This window comes from Rhinolophus hipposideros (genome assembly GCF_964194185.1).
Source record: "Rhinolophus hipposideros genome assembly, chromosome: 12".
Lineage (NCBI taxonomy): Eukaryota > Metazoa > Chordata > Mammalia > Chiroptera > Rhinolophidae > Rhinolophus > Rhinolophus hipposideros.
The window spans coordinates 12,864,457-12,880,326 of record NC_138058.1 but is presented as its reverse complement, the minus strand read 5'-3'; the positions used below and the strand labels follow the sequence as shown (position 1 = coordinate 12,880,326).

The 15,870-nt window shown below is 37.8% G+C and overlaps 1 protein-coding gene across 3 annotated transcripts in view; it reads left to right on the top strand.

Moving 5' to 3' along the window:
• Positions 1-15,870, top strand: part of SEPTIN10 (septin 10) — a 62,654-nt gene that overhangs the window by 7,269 nt on the left and 39,515 nt on the right. The gene's annotated exons all lie outside the window — the stretch shown is intronic.

Below are 15,870 nucleotides of genomic sequence, written 5' to 3'. Positions count from 1 at the left end.
AGACAATTTAAAACTTATGAATTGTTTATTTCTGGAATTTTCCATTCACTATTTTCAAACCGTGGTTGTCTGTGGGAACTGAAACCATGGATAAGGGGGGACTACTGTACACCTACTTTATTTATTTTAGCAATTGTAGATGGTATTGTATTTCTAATTTCTTTGACCACATATTCATTGTTAATATATAAAAATGCAGTTGATTTTCATATGTTTATCTTGTGTTCTTTGACCTTCATGAATTCATTTATTCTAGGAGTTGGGATTCCTAGTAGAGTCATTGAGATTTTCTACATAGAAAATCATGTTATCTATACGTAGGGGCAGTTTTATTTCTTTTTTCAAATTTGTATGCCTTTTCTTTCCTTCTTTACTTTCTGCCTTATTGAGCTGGCTAGGACTTCTAGCATTGTTGGAATGAGAATGGTGAGAGCAGACATCCTTGCCTTGTTTCTAATGTTGGGGGGAAAGCATTCAGTCTCTCATCATAGATGTAGGTTTTCTTGTAGATGCTCTTTATCATGATCATGGAGGATATTGGTCTGGAGGTTTTATTATCTTACTCTGTTTTGGTGTGGGTAATAATATTACCTTCCTAAAACCAATGGGGAAGTGTTCCCTCCTTTTCTGTTTTCTGTAAGAGATTACGTAGAATTGGTGTTAATTCTTCTTTAAATGTTTGGTAGAATTCTATAAAGCCATCTAGGCCTGGAGATTTCTTTATTGGAGTTTTAAAATTATAAATTTAAATTTCCTTAATAGTTAACCTGCCTGGCAATTTATATTATTTCATATGGGGTGAGTTGTGGTAGTGTGTGGTTTTGTAATTCCTTCCTTCCAAGTTGTCAAATTTGTGTGTATAGTGTTCATAGTATTCTCTTACTATCCTTTTGATGTCTGCAGGGTCAGTAGTGATACTCCCTGTTTCATTCCTGATATAATTTGTGCATTCTACTTTTCTTTGTCAATTTGCTAGAAGGTTGTCAATTTCCTTCAAAATTCTCAAAGAACCAGCTGTGTGGTGATTTTTCTCTTTTGTTTTGCTATTTTCTTTTTTTTTAATTAGTTGCAGGTGTACAAAACAGCATAATGATTAGACATTTATACCCATCACAAAGTGATAACCCCAACAAGTCAACTACCCATCTGACACCATACATAGCTATTACAATACCGTTGTCTATACTCCCTATGCTATACTTTATATCCTGTGACTGTGTGTATGTGTATATATATATATATATATATATATGTATATATATGAAATAGTTGACATTCAGTATTACTTTATGTTAGTTTCAGGTGTACAGTGCAGTGGTTAGGCATTTGTATATTATAATTTTTAAAGTGATCGCCCCCATAAGTCTAGTTCCCATCTGAGATTATACATAGTTTCTACAACATTATTGATTATATTCCCCATGTTGTATTTCACATCCTGGTGACTATTTTGTGACTACCAATTTGTACTTCCTAATGCCTTCATCTTTCTCACCCATTCCCCTAACCCCCCTCCCATCTAGCAACCATCAGTTTGTTCTTTGTATCCATGAGTCTGTTTGTTCTGTTTGCTTATTTATTCTGTTTTAGATTCCACATATAAGTGAGATCATATGGTATTTGTCCTTCTCAGTCTGACTTATTTCACTTAGCATAATACCCTCCAGGTCCAACTATGTTGTTGCAGATGGTAAGATGTCATTTACTTTTATGGCATTGTTTTTTCAGTATAACTTCAGTATTTTCAGTGTAACTGATTTCTGATCTTTATTCCCTTTCTTTTGCTTGTTTTTGGTTTATTTTGCTCTTCTTTTTCTAAGTTCTCCAGGGGAGATATAGATCATTGATTTGAGACTTTTCCTCCTTTCTAATGCGTGCAGTTAGTGGTATGAATTTCCCTCTCAGCAAGGTGGTAAGAATTTCCCCACAAATTTTGGTATGTTGTTAAATCTCAGTTGATACTCTTAACGGATTTGCAGACTTTTTAATTTTTAATAGAAGAGGACATTAAGAGTCAGGGAGGTTTAGCATCTTGCTCAAGGAATCATAGCTAGTGATGTTGGTCAGATCTGCTGTTGGCCATATTGTCTCTGTGACTATCTCCAGTGTGTCCTTATTAGCAAGTGCAGAAGTTTTATGATTGAAGAGATTTTCACTATATAGTTACTTACTGTTAACTGTGATAATGGATCTTGAAATAATGTTCACTACCTTTTCCTGTCTCCTGAGAAACACACTCATTAATTTTCCCCTTCTTCAGACTATCCTTAGGAAAACTTTTAAATTCCTATCTGCATTTGTCATTTCCTGTTTCAGCTACAATGCTTCTGAAGTCTTCTGATTCTTTTTCAGTTATTCTTCAGTGAGAATAATTTTTAGAGGTGTCCCTCATTTGTTTTATTATACTTCTATTTTGAAATTGTGGTTCTTAATTCTTTTCCCAGAGTTAGTTACCACCTCAGTGCCTTCCCATTTCTCCATCTGGAGTGATATTTTTCTCCCGCACTGGTCCAGATACTGTAATCATTGGAAAATGAAAGACCAAGTTCCTGTCCCACCTCAGAAGCGTTCCCAGAGAATCCTAACCCTTGGCAGTGTGTCATACTGCTATTTGCCATTAGTCATATACTACCTTGCAGTACCTCCTAATTTGTGTTTTGTATTGTTCCTTAACGTTTTGCATCAATTAAATTTTAATGAGCCTTGCAGTCTCACCGCTCAATTAAATGATCTGTCTTCTGGAAGAGCAACCTGTAATAGTCTTTGTAACCTCCGCAGCGGTGATTATATCTTTGAGGACCTTTGTTGATTGTTTTTTATATGGAAAATGTGTTCACCTTGAATCATATTCTTGTGGAATGTTAAATACATGAATTATCAATTCTCCCAGGCATCCAGCAGCTATTTGTTAGTCTACATTTTTGTTCTAATGGAGCTCCACCTTCCACAACTTGTTAGTTTCTAAGTACTATGATACTTTAGGCCATTTGTCTGGAGCATCTATTTTGAGAAACATGGTTACCAAATTCTCTTAGTAACTATTAATTACTATATTGGGAATTCTGGGATTTCCAGATTTCTTTAATTGTATGTTTTCAGACACTAGAAAATTTTAAATTATGGAATAAATTGTTGGGGCAAATTTTAAAAAGTAAACTGGGTGTTGAGACTAGAAAAGGAAGGTAAAGTCAAACAGAGCATATGAAAGAGTTTTGAAATGTAGTCTTGGAGAGAAAAGAAGCTGAGGAAAATGAACCGTTTAGAATTCACCCTCACTTCTTTCTGTTACAAGGGAAGATGTTTGGAGACTTAAGTAAGAGGAAGTGGTAGCATGTGCGATGTGAACATGGTAGAGCTAAGGCTATAAACGTTTGTTGGCATGAAGGATAAAGATATACCTTTCAGCCGTATTCCATTTAAGGCTATCCCAAATCTTTTTCAATCTAGAGAATCTTAAATACTCGGATTTATCTGACAGGTGTAAACAACTGACAGGTATAGAAGTAAGTATATGGCAGTATGGTAGAGATTGCATAGTAATCATTCAGTTAACAAAGGATGTGTTCCAGAAATGTTTATCATCAGAAGCAGAAATTATATAGGAGGCATGGGGTTATTTTCTGGGATGTTATACCCGAGTAATGTAATTGAAATATTAATTAAATAATATCATATGTTGAAAAAAAGACAATATACATGCAGAGGTTAAGGTTATGAGGAAAGGAGAAGAGACAATTTCCGTTTGAAATGTGGACGTTGGAAGAGACCAGGAGAACGAGTGGGTGCCGCAGGTCCTTACCAGGTCTGAGGGGTTCCCCAGCCCCTCCAACCTTATTTCAGGCACCCAGTGTTATACCGCCAGAGATAAGGTGGGAGAGCTGTGGGATATCTTCTCTGATCTCCTTTCCCCTCTCTTAAGAAGAACCAGATCGAGTTTATTCTACTCTCTGTGTGGGCTATCTTTATGGAGCAGAATGATATGTGTAGAAAGAGGTCATATTAAATAGTAAAATATTAGGTAAAGAGTATATTGATGGATATCATAAATGTTTTGTAAGCGGTCTGTGCTCCAGTTTTTTCATGGCATGAATTTATGAGATTGTGATATGTACTAAGTTTTAAATTATGTAAGGAGTGAAGACTTTTTGCGAAAGCTCATCATTGAGCTAAGTATTAAAGGAGGAGATGGCCATAGATTTAACAGAAAAGAACTGGCTAGATATTTCAGGCAGGAAGAAGATTCATCATCTCAGACTCGTATACACTCAACCTTAAAATAACAATGAGATGCCTTTCCATTGTATTTACCAATCATGAAAAAATAACTTAAAATTTTTCTTTATTGTATATATATTTAAAACTAAAGGGAACGTTAGTAATTATTTTTAACTTTGAACATATTTTTCTTTTTCAGTGGTCTAGCAATCTCTAAAGATCTTTGCAAACATTAACATATTCAAATTATATTTTCATATGGATTTGTCCTTCGCTGGTTTGAACATACCCACTGGGGTAACTGAATGCTGCCGATACTTAAGTGCATTCACTATGGCCAGTTCTCCAGTACCTGCATTATCACATACGCATATGTCTCCAGTGTCATGAGCTGAGTACGGTTATCTCTGGATTTTTTTTTTTTAATGAGGATTATCTTTCTCAAATTTTGCTGAACAAACTGTCTCTTGTTTTGTTCATGTTGTCATTGTATCTCCTTGCCCCAGGCCCTCATAATGGCTTTGGCAGTTACTTAGTGCACCAGCAGTTTGCTTCTGTTGCCACCATAAGCAGTTAATTCTAACAGTCTTCTCATTAAGCCATACATTTATACTGATGTCACCTTTTCTTCTCTGTTGTGACATGGGTCATTCAGATAATTCTAGGGACTCTCTGTTTTGGGAGAAGATAGGCTGCTTGTCATTTAGTAACAGAGATTCTGTTATATAGAAAGAATTATAATTACAGTTTCCACATAACTTAGGGCCAAAAGAACCTAACACTGAATTGTAATTTGAACAGTTGGAGAAAATATTTTAATCTCATTTTGCATTTGCATATTTTGCTGTGTGTTTTCTTTTGTATTGCTGCTCACAAAATAATCAACACATATATTGTCTCGATCATTTTGTTTATCTTCAGATAGTCTTAAGTTTTTGTTAGCTACTACTTTCCTTTGTATTACTTTTAGATAGAAAATTTTGTTACATCTTTATGAATTAACTTTTTTTTAAATTGAGGTGTAGTTTATGTAGAGTGGAATTTGCTCTTTTTCAGTATAAAGTTCCATGAGGTTTGGTGAATGTATCTAGCTGGGTAACCACAGCCACAAACATACATGCAGAACGATTCCATCACTCCCCTCCGCAGCTCCTTTGTGCTTCTCTGTAGTCCTCCTAATCTCTGACAATCACTGATCAGTTTTCTATTCCTGTTGTTTGCCTTTGCCAGAATTTCACATTTGTGGAATTATCATCACCTTTGAGTTGGCTTCTTTAGCTTTAGCTAAGTATGATGCTTTTGAGAATCATCCATGTCGTTGCATGTTTCTTTTTCCTGTTGCCTTTATTTCATTGTATGGATGTGCCACAACTTTGTCCATCCTTTCTCCAGTTGAACATTTGAGCTGTTTCCAGTTTTTGACAGTCTTGAATAAAGTTACAATACACATGCACGTACAGGTTTTTATGTGAGTATAAGTTTTCATTTCACTTGGGTTGGTGTCTAGCAGTCGGATTGTTGAGCATGTGTGTGTTTAACTTAAACCGGCAAACTGTTTTCCAAATGTTTGTACCAATTTGCATTCCCAGCAGTAATGACTGAGAGTTCCTGTTGCTCTGCGTCCTTTCCAGTGCGGTCAGTTTTTTAAAGTCATTCTGATACATGTATAGTGATGTCTCGTGACAATTTGCATTTACCTAATGACTAATGTTGAGCATCTCGTCATGTGCTTATTTGCCATCCCTAGGTCCTTGATGAAGTGTCCGTTCAAATCTTTCCCCATTTAAAAAAGATTGAGTTATTGCCTAATATTGAGTTATACAAGTTTTAAAATATATATATATATTTCTTATGTCTTTTTATGAAATAAATGATTTACGAGTGTTTTATCCAAGCATGTGTCTTGTTTTTTCATTCTTTTAAGAGTATTTTTGAAGAGCAGAAATTTTATAGTTTGTCAGGTTCAAGTCATCGTTTTTTCTTTATGGATCAGGCTTAGGTGTTGTAACTAAGAAGTCTTTGCCTAACCTAAGGCCACAAAGATTTTTATACCTTCTGGAAGTTTTAGAACTATGATTCATTTTTAGTTAGTTTTTGTATGGTGCAAAGTATGAATTGAGGTTCATTTTGTTTTGCATATGGAGTTCAGTTGTTGCAGCACATTTAAAAAAAAACTATCCTTTGTCCATTTAATCACATTTGCACCTTGTTGAAAAATCTACCCTGCCCCCACTGCCACCCTGACTTCTCTGGATCTCATCACTCTCTTTCCCGGAGGCCTGGTAGTTAACTACTTTACACCTGATTGCCACTTCTAGATCCTTCTTCTCTCCTCCCTAAATAGTCCCAGTTTTGAGTCTCACTTAGTTATCCTACCCTATACTCACCACCTTTCTTTGTGCAGAGTCAGCTCTGAAACCCCACCTCCCCCTATGCTTGATGGTATTGCTACTGGCTCCTTGTAATTTTCTAACTTTAGACCTGTTGTAAGTCTGGGTGGTTTCAGGATCCACACAAATTATCCTTTCAGGACCCTGCCTTTCAGTTTTTGACCTCCTCTTATAAAATCCCTTGTGTTCCCTCTCCTACTTTAGCCTCTTCTTGACCTTGTCATTACCCAGTAACTGTGACCCTTTGCAATCTCAGTTCCAGGCATTCCATCCTGACCACGCCTCCTATCTTTCCTGTTTACTCCCTCAGTACTCTAAGTCCCACAATTCTTTGACCCAATCTGTTGATCTACTACCTTTCCTCTTTCCCTCATATCCCTTTATGCCCTCTTTTCCTTTATTTGCCCAGCTTTTAAGTCAATCCCTCTAACATTTATAATCATTTCCTTGCATGTCTCAGTTCCCTCTCTTGCTCTACCATTCTCCCTTGGCAGATCCCAATACCCACTTAAATTAAACTATCCCCGCCTCTGCTCTTGCACCCTCACAGCTAAATATGACAGAGGAAAATCATGCTGAGTGGTTTCACTTTAACGTCATGACTGCTAAACTTAAGAGGCTGCCTAAAAATTGTACTGTGTTTTCCTCATTCATTCACCCACTCATTTTTCTAGATCAAAGGTTGGCAAACATTTTCTTTCAATAGTAAATATTTTCAGCTGGTCTCTGTCACAACTATGCAACTCGGCCATTGTGTCCTGAAAGCAGCCACACACCTTATCTAAAGGAGTCGGAATGGCACACTCTCTCCTCTCTAAAACACTTTCTTTTCCTGTCTTCCAGGACTCCACACTTTTCTGGATTTCTTTCACCTTCTTTCACTGTTCCTTCTCAGTCGAATGGACTGATTGGTCCTCAGTTCTCCAACCTTTAAATATTCGAGTACCCCCAGGGCTCAATTCTGTGATCCTTTCTCTTTTCTAAATACCTTCAATCCTTGGGTGATATCTCATCCCACAGCATTAAGTATTAGCCATATATTGATGACTTCAGAATTTTCACATCCAGTCCAGATAATTACGTACTCAGTACCTTCATTTCAGTATCTAATAGGCTTCTCCAATTTAGCATGTTTGAAAGAGAGCTTGTCTTCTCCAGTCCTCCTGGAATCTTCCAATAAATGGAAGTTCCAATAAATGGAAGCTCCCTTCTCCTTATTGCTCAAACCAAAAACTTTGGAACCATTCTCCATATCTCTTCACATCCCACATTGAGCCTCAGCAAGTTCTGCCTTCGGGTAGATACAGAATTTGATCACATCTTACCTCTTCCACCTCTAACATTCTGCTATTATCTCTTTCCTGGATTAAAGCAGTCATCTCTTAAGCAGTCTTGTTTCTGCCTTGCCATTCTTCAGTCTATTCTCAACATAGTACCCTGTATACAGCTACCATAGTAGCTGTAGCAAACCTTTTACTACAAAGAGGAATCGTGTCCCTCTTATACTAAAAACGCTTCACAGCCAAGTCCTTACAGTAAACCAAAAGAACCAAGACCCGGTATTGTATTGTATTGTATTGTATTGTATTGTATTGTATTGTAGTGTATTACATTACATTATATTATATTCATTATACTACCAGGTATTATATAAGAAGACCCGGTCTTATATTAATTTTTGCTCCAAAAGACGCATTAGAACTGATGGTCCGGCTAGGTCTTCTTTTCGGGGTAACACGGTAGTTCCCTCTGCTTGGAGTGGCCTTCCTCCAGATTTCCCTTTCATGGGCTCTGCTCCCTTAACCCCTCAGGTCTTTGCTAAACTATCAGTTAGGCCTTCCGTCACCACGTGTTAAGAATGGCACCCCTCACCCATGCCATCTCCACATTTCCTATCCTTCCTTATTTTTCATTATTGCATTTATGATTCTCTGTTATATCATAGCATACACTTTACTTTGATTTTTGCCTGTGTTCATAATGGCAGGGATTCTTTTTTATTTTGTTAAGTTATGCATTCTCGGTGCCCAAGACAGTTCCTGGAACATAGTAGGCGCTCAATATAGATCTGTGGGATAATGCATGTTTATAGACATTTGAGGAAGACATTCTCTTTTTTCTACTTTAGTCTTTGTTAAATTCATGTAAGTGATAATATTAGTGGATATCAAGAAGAAAAGGAAATACTAATTCTCCTTACCCAAGAATCGGGCTCCGTACATGAGGGTGCTGCTCGGATGCAGACTTCGTCCTTGTCACCGTGGCCAGTACAGCCTTACAGTCTTCATTTGCTGCTTAATATCACACTGTATCATCTCTCTTTATTTTCATAATTATTGCTTCTAATCTTTGTAATAATATTCCTCATAGCCAATATTTCATATAGACTCTTGATATATGCAATTTTTTTCCTTCCTTTTGAAGATTTATCTGACTTATAAAATGAAAATGAATCTGACATATATTCTAACTTATAAAAGTCGAATAACACCTTTTAAACTGCAGCCTGTACCCATAATGTGGCATTAACTGTGTTTAGTCAAAAAAGTCAGCCTGGCTGACTGGGTGGGTTGGGGTTTTTAGTGCTCCTATCAATTTAGAAAAGTTCAAGCCCATGGAATCAGTGGAAACTTCAAGAGTAATGGGAACTACCACTGTATTTGTTTTTAATAATGATGTAAAAACTACCCTGGATTCATTACACACTTGACTAAAGAGGTCAGGTGATTAGGTGGAAACTCCTTGGAGGGATCCAAGGTACCCAGGGGAACCCTAAGCTCAGTGTTTCCAAGGTTGCGTCAAACCTGGCTGATTTAGCTTCACAGTAACATCTACCAGGTTACCTTAGTTTAAGACACTGGAAGGCGCTCATGGCAGCTCTCTAAGGCCGAGCGCATGCCCAGTCCCGTGGCCTGCTCCAGCCACACCTCGTCTGTCCTCCTTGCACTTGAGCTGAAGCCTCCTTAGGTTTAAACGATAATGAGCTTACTGCAGTTTCCCAACCACACCAAGTATACTTGCATGCTTTTGCATACATTCAGTCCCCTACCTTCTTCTCTCACTTGCTAGGAAAGTTCCTGTTTCTCCTTCAAGTCTCAGCTCAAGCCTTTTCTTGGGAGTGCTTTCTCTCACCGTGCAGGGTTTATTATGTCACGAACTACTGCTGTGTCCTGTCCACAAGTCATATGTACGTCTCCCACCTATACCAAAATTTAAGTTGCAAGAATATTAACTCACCTTGATCCTCAGTGGCTGGGGTCTGTTATTCTGTCCTGAAAATGTAACGCCTATTATAAACATTGTGTGTGTTTGAGGAATACATGAAAAGTAGTGTATATTGATAGACTTCACACTAATTCTTCAGTATTCTTTTTTTCCCCTCAAATGTTCCTTGTCAATTTTAAGTCCTTCCAATGAGTCTTTTCTGCCTTCCCCTTTCTTGAGCTCCTGTCCCATTTGCTTTTCCTTGGTTAAATAAATCACTTCTCAAATATGATTGACATTTTAATTACCTAATCTGCATGGAATATGTTCTCTCTCCCAGGAATGCAAACCATCTACTTTTCATTTAAATGAGCCTTGAGATTTAGTTCCGAGAAGTCTTTCCACATCAACCAGGTGCAATTTTGTTGTCTTTCCTTGATACACCTTGTCTGTACACGTAGTTTCCATGACTCAGTCTTCATTCTCTATCACATCACATATCTCTTCCTCATTGCTTGCTCAGAGGTGTACAGTCACGAAATTAGAGTTGAAAGAGACCTTAGAAGATCATTAGTTTTGCTTCCCACTCAGTGTAGGAATCCACTCTACAGTTTGCCCAGTTGCAATGACTGTGTCAGTTATTTGAACCCCCTCCCCCTCCCCCGGCCAACAGCCGAATCCTTCATGGGGCAGTCCATTCCACTCTTGCCAGGCAGTTCTAGTCCTGCAGTAATTTCTCTTCTTGGTGTTAAATCTGCCTCTCTAGTCCATTCGTGGGTCCTAGTTTTTCCCTTGAGAGATTCATTTCCATAAGATTGACTATAGATATTTGAGTACACCTGACTAGCCCTTGATGGTGCAATAAGCTAGTAATATTGGGGAAAAGTCAGATTTCCTTAACTCATAAAGTATTAGAAAGTAATTTTTAAAAGGCTTAAAAACGTGTGTAAGACATGAAGTCATAAAATAACTTGGAAAAAATTTAGATGCATTTTTTCTTTTAAAACCTCAGGGTATGGAAAGATTTTCTAAGCTTTACCTTTAAGGGAGAAACTATAAAGGAAAAGATTGATAGGTTGGACTCTGTGAAAATTGAAAAGATCAATGACAAATCAGGAAAAGATATTTGCAATACACATGACACACATAGCGTTATAGCCAACAGCTCTTTTTAGAGAAACAAAAAAGGAATACCCTAATAGGCAAGTGGGGGAAAAACATTAACTGATAATTTATGAAAATATGTTATATAATTTTCAGGCCAGCAACCTGAAACAAAATATTCAAAATACCAGAAGTCAAATTAACTTGTCAGCTTTTGCCTATGAAATTAACACTTAAAATTTGTTAATACCCTGTATTAATGACTATATAATGAAATGGACACCTTATTTTTATATACTAATTTTGGAAATGTGAGCAGGTATAGCCTTTTTGAGGTGCAGTTGGGCAATATATTTATACCTTTGACCAGTAATTGCTTTCTACGAATTTCATGAAGAAATTGTCAGATGTACAAAATAACTGATGCTTATACATGTGTTTCCCTTTGGGTCCCCCAAGAAGCAGATGCTGAAGAGGGAGGAGTGTCAGAGATTAGGAGTAGAGGGGTAGGGGAGGTGATGCCCTGTGGAGGAAGCAGGACTGGAGAAGAAAAGCCTTTAGGCCCTGATGCGGCTGTTAGCAGGTGTGAAAGGGAAGAGGTTAGGAAGCAGAGCAGGCAGAGAGAGCCCTCAGCGGCCTTGGCAACCTCGCAACCATCTGGACCAACCCAATGGAGAACTTGGACTGACTGGGATTTGCCTGCTTAGGGCAGAAGGGGCCAGGCCCTGACAGCTCACTGTGCTCGTCCTTGGCGAGGGGTGGCCTGGAAGAGTGATTGTGGGTCCATACGGCAGCTCCTGAAGGCTCTGCTGCTGAAGGCTGTTGGCTGACTTCATTCTTTGTCGCTCAAGGACAAGTTCTTGCTCCAAGGGAGATCTGAGTTGAGCCCGTCTTTGGCTACCTACCACAAGAGGACCGTTTATTGCAGTGTCATTAAAATGACACAATTAGAAATGGTATTTTTTCCTATAATAAACATGAAATACTTTTCTAATTAAGGGGGGAAAGTAATTTCAAAAGAAGATTACAGTTGTATTTTAAGTAGCCATGTAATACTGTAAGCTTTAGTTAAGCTTAAAACCCCTAACTCTTTTTTGCATGAGCCACTAGCAAGAATTTCCCCATTTTGATGATGTTTTGAGGCTGAATATTAGACTTTTTTTTTCTAACTTTAACCCGAATCTTAATTCTAATCCTATGAATATTAGATTTTGTTGTTATCATTTAGCTTTTGTATTTTTTGGAGATGATGGTAAAGTTGAGATAAAATGGATACATTGATGGGACTTCGACTTAACTTCCTTAATTGCCCTAGACAGACTGGCCTGGGGAGACCAGGCTGGACACGTTCACAGGAGACCGGTGAGGCTTTGCCCTCTGTCATCCCGTCCCGTTGATTTTAATTGAATTCTTTTTACCCTGCTTGGAAGCATTCACTTCTCGAGCCATCCTCTGCATAATTTGAATAATGTAATATTACTACTTATTTTTAGGACAATTTTAGATCAGCACTATTAACTATTTTAAAGTTTTCTTAACGTGAAGATTTAATTAAATGATTTTAAAGAATGAGTCTGTGGAATCTTTTAAAGTATTGTTTTAAGACAAAGAACCATGCTCTCTCAAAATCCATTCAATCGGCCCAGATAATTATTTTGATTACTTTCTTCATATATTCTCTCTCTCGCTCTCTCTCCTAAAAGTCTCCAAGAAACACCAGGGAAGACTTTGAAAACTTTGATTTTATTTCTTGGGTTAGATGTCTGAAGATAGAAATTGTGGGAACATGAAGTTGAAATGAAGCTATTTTAAAGTCAAGTCAGAATTCTGTTCTGCCAAGTCTCATTGTTACCTAGAGAGAAGCTAGAAGGCAGTTTCTAAGGAATGTTTCCAAGTAGTTAAGGAAAGTCGTTATCTGGGGTCCTGGTGTGAAAGAATCACCAAATGTTTCCCATAACTGGCTGATAGGAAAAAGGTCATGTCTCCCAAAAGCCCCCAGGACAAATTCTATGCCACCTCAGTTGTGTTGCCCATATTCCCCAAACTGAAATTTTGAATAAGGTGGAGAACCTGATCTTCCTCCAACTACCCCAGAATGTTCTGGCACTTTTTTCTGATTCATTATATACTACAATTTCTTTAAAAAAAAAAAAAATGTGTTAGACTTTGCCAGGAATTAAAGGAACTGTATAAGTTTTTTTCCTTCTAGGTAATAGGTGTATAGATTTCAATATACGTATGTTTCTGTATTATGATGTATATATGTATTTAAAATAAAAAATACAGAAAAAGCAAACCGACTGTGTAATCAAGTGTAGGTTATGGTTTTGTTAGTCTTCCTTGTGCCTTGGAATGAGACTATGATTGCCTGTTGTGAGTTTGCGTTTCTCTGATGTAAGTGCAAGGGCCATGTCTTACTCCTGAGACCCCAGAACCCAGCGTAGTGATTTGCACATAGTAAGTAGGTGGTCAGTGATAGAGTGGACTGGAATTCCACTTCCAGATTTTTTTTAATTTAGGTTTTACCACTAGAGGGATTGGGTCAACTTTGTCCCCTTATTATTTTACCTTTAATATTGTGTTGTTAATAACTAAAAAACTGTTTCATTCTAAATCTTGTTTTGGAAATTTAGTCTAAAGTAGTACCAGTGGAAAATATTTAAAACAACTATTTATAATACTTTCATGTGACTCATTCATACTTCCTGATCAAAACATTTATCCACAGAGATTTTAAGAAGGCTTTTTGGCCGGTATTCAGAAACAAAGGAAATGAATAAACAAAAGCAGATACTTTATATGAACTTACATAAATGACAGAAATGTAACCTAGTTTTTATTAGTCAAAGTTTAGCGATAAATGAGTACAAAACCTGTCTTATTTTTTTCTAAGCAAATTTTACTTATCAACCAAACTGCTTACTGAGCAGCATTTCTCAAAAATCTAGTTATATGATATCCATTATACACGTATTAAAAACTGAAAACTGCTTTCTTATTGTAATTTTTTAAATTAAAATTTAATTTTTATTAGAGTTCTATAGTTGATAAGTAGAAATCATATGGCCTTCAGTTAATTAGATGTGTGGCGCCTCACTTTCAACACTGATGTGAACAAATAGCGTGTTACATTCGGAAGTGACACTGGGTTGTTCTACTCTTACTCCGTTTCTCCAATGCGAGGCTCTGAATAGGGATCCTAAGCAGTGTTTTCCGTGGCACTTCTTTACCTTTACCAACAAGTCAGACTCTTTAGATGGACACTTCAAACTTCCCCAGTCAGCTACTCTTCTACATTGGCCCTTATCTGTTTCTCAACCTCATTCATAACTTTGTAGCAGGAGACCAATGAACCCTTTTTATCTTACCAAACTCATAACTACTATTTACTTTCTCCAGATATGAAATTCTGACTCCCTTCTGAAGACACTCAGGGTTGTTTTATGTCTTAAATGCCACCTCATCAGACGCTATACCACTTTTCTTTTTAAAATAAATTTACTGGGTTTTAAATAAATTTATTGGGTTAGTAAAATTACATAGGTTTCAAGTGTACAATTCTGTACTATGTCATCTATATCTCATATTCTGTGCTCACCACCCAGAGTTAGTTCTTTTTCCATCACCATATATTGGACCCCCGAAATAAGTCAGACAAAAAAAGTTGAGAAGCATATGACTTCAGTCATATGTGGGATAGCAAACTGAAAGCAACAAAGGAACAAGAGAAACAAACAAACAAAAACTCATAGACACAGACAACAGTTTGGTGGTTACCAGAGGGTAAGAGGAGGAGGAGAGGTAGAAGAGGCTCTACGGCTTTTCTGACTCAGTTCCGTGTCATTGTCTTCTTGGAAAACTGCTCTGGCCTTTAATGAGCTCCCCTTTCTCCAAATCTCTGTAACTACCACTGCTCTTTCCTTGTCACTCACTTTTCTGTCCTGGTGTAATAGAGGGACGTGATCTGCTGCTACGTACCACACGGACTGGGGGAAAGCGGGTTTATTAGAATGGCAGGGTGCTCGCTGGAGGGAGTAACGTGACATATACGCACAGTTAAAAACTAAAAACCAAACCTTAGGCCAATTCTGATGTGTTTTGTATCATTATGTATCTCTTACTTTTTAAATCGAACAGTTACTTTTATATAAGAGCATCTTCCCACTGAGGAGTCATTCATGTTGCAACACTGTGTTCAGTTAGCAACTCAGGATTTGGAAACACTGTATATGTAGTGGTGACTTAACAAGGGTGGCTTCCAAAGCGTAGCTTACCCAGAATGTGCCAGAGGAAGATCGCTGTTAACATTCTGTAAAATCCAGTCATGAAGTCTACCCGTGTGTCTCTGTGGGATTGCACCCATGATCCCGGTGGGGGCAGGAGAGCGGTTTGAGGTGCCAGAAAGCCCACTCCCCTGCTGCAGTGGTGAGGTTCTGCCTTTCATCCTTCCTATGGCAGGGCTGTTCACTGCAGCATAGTTCACTGTAATTAAAGACCAGGGGACTGCTTAAATAAAGATAGAACATCCGCATATGCTGTAGTATACAGAACAGAATGCTATCCTCTAGAAAGAACGAGGTAGATCTGGGTACCAGTGATGGATTAAGTGAAAAATACACAATACAGAGCAATAGGCTGCTACCATTTATTAGTGTATCAACAGGAGACCTGCATATTCACATACGCCTAAACACGTGCAGGGTCTATCTCGGGAAGGGCGCACCAGAGTCTGGTGCCCTCTGGGGAGAACTGCTGAGATACTAGGAAATCGAGGGTGGGAAAGGTACTTATTGTGTACTGTATGCTCACTGGCACGGTTTGCGTTTGTTTCTTACTCCATCCATGTGGATATTACTTTGTAAAAAGGCACACATTTCCTCCATATCTTGTGCTGCACTCAAAAGTAGGATTGCAGTGCCTTTTGAGGCAGCAGTGCCTTGAAATTCCCATAACTTCT